Genomic DNA, 1,568 nt, shown 5'->3' with positions numbered 1-1,568 from the left:
GTCGGCAGGGCCCCGGGGCGATGGCCGTGGTGCTTGCTGAGCCTGCAGCGTCCGTCCCGGGCCCCCCACGCGGCTTTAAATGAATGTCCTGGTCTGGTGGTCACTTGGCCTCGGGGGAAAGCCTTTAGACGCTGAAAATCAGTGGTTCTCAACCTTCCTAATGCCTCGACCCTTTAATACAGTTCCCCATGTTGTGGTGAACCCCAACCATAAAATTATTTTCGTTGCTACTTATATATATATAATCCACATATTATTATTTTCACATGTGATATGAAATGTGTTGATAAAAGCACCATTTGTGATTTTCAAGTGGGTTAGTTTTTAAGCTTTAGGTTAATTATGTGAACTTCCAAATGTATTTACCCAGAAACTTCTTACTGGCTGAATTTCACCACCTGCTAGTTTTGTTAGTGTATTTCTTTTTTAAAAAAATTCTTTATTGTTTAAAGTATTACATACAGTATTACATATGCCTCCTTTTCCCCCACTGACCTCTCCCTGGCCCTCCCCACCCCCCAGCACATGCCCTAAACCCCCTACTGTCTGTGTCCCTTGGTTTTGCTCATATGCATGCATACAAGTCCTTTAGTTGATCTCTTACCCCCTCACCCTCCCACCCCCGCCTTCCCTCATAGGTTGTACAGTCTGTTCGATGCCTCTATGTCTCTGGTTCTATTTTTGTTCATCAGTTTATGTTCATTATATTCCACAAATGAGTGAGATCATGGAATATTTGTCTCTCTCTGACTGGCTTATTTCGATTAGCATAATGCTCTCTAGCTCCATCCATCCTGTTGCAAATGGTAAGAATTCCTTGTTTTTTACAGCAGCGGTACAGGTTTGAATGTTATTACCTTAACATATATATACTCGTTAACTATTTCTTATATCCAAAGTTTGATTTACATACCATATATATCAAGAGCTCTTACAAATCATGAAGGAAAAGATAAGTACCTCATAAAAAGTAAGAGAATATGAACAAGCTAGTCGTGTATGTCAATAATTATATGAAAAAATGTTCTATCTCACTAGAAATCAGAAAAAATTTAAAATAAAACTGTGTGAACCCTAAAGAAGACAGCTAGTGCCCTGGCTGGTTGGCTCTGTGGATAGAGCGTCAGCCCACGGAATGAAGGGTCCTGGGTTGGATTCCAGTCAAGGGCAAATGCCCGAGTAGTTGGTTTGATTCCCAGTACGAGGCATGCAGAGGCAGCCAGTCAATGATTCTCGTTCATCATTGATCTTTCTATCTCTCTCTCCCTCTCCCTTCCTCTCTGAAATCAATGAAAATATATTTTTTAAAAAGGAAGAAGACAGCTAGTAAGAAGGACTTCTGATAGCTAACTGGGCTCAAATTTTAAAAAGTAGAATCTAGCCCTGGCTGGTTTGCTCAGTGGATAGAGCGACAGCCTGCGGACTGAAGGGTCCTGGTTTCGATTCCAGTCAAGGGCACATGCCGGGGTTTCGGGCTAGATTCCCAGTGTGAGGCATGCAGGAGGCAGCTGATCAATGATTCTCTCTCATCATTGATGTTTCTATCTCTCCCTCTCTGAAAATATATA

Source organism: Myotis brandtii, unplaced genomic scaffold (genome assembly GCF_000412655.1).
Source record: "Myotis brandtii unplaced genomic scaffold, ASM41265v1 scaffold426, whole genome shotgun sequence".
Classification (NCBI taxonomy): domain Eukaryota; kingdom Metazoa; phylum Chordata; class Mammalia; order Chiroptera; family Vespertilionidae; genus Myotis; species Myotis brandtii.
Note: the sequence above shows the minus strand (reverse complement) of the source record.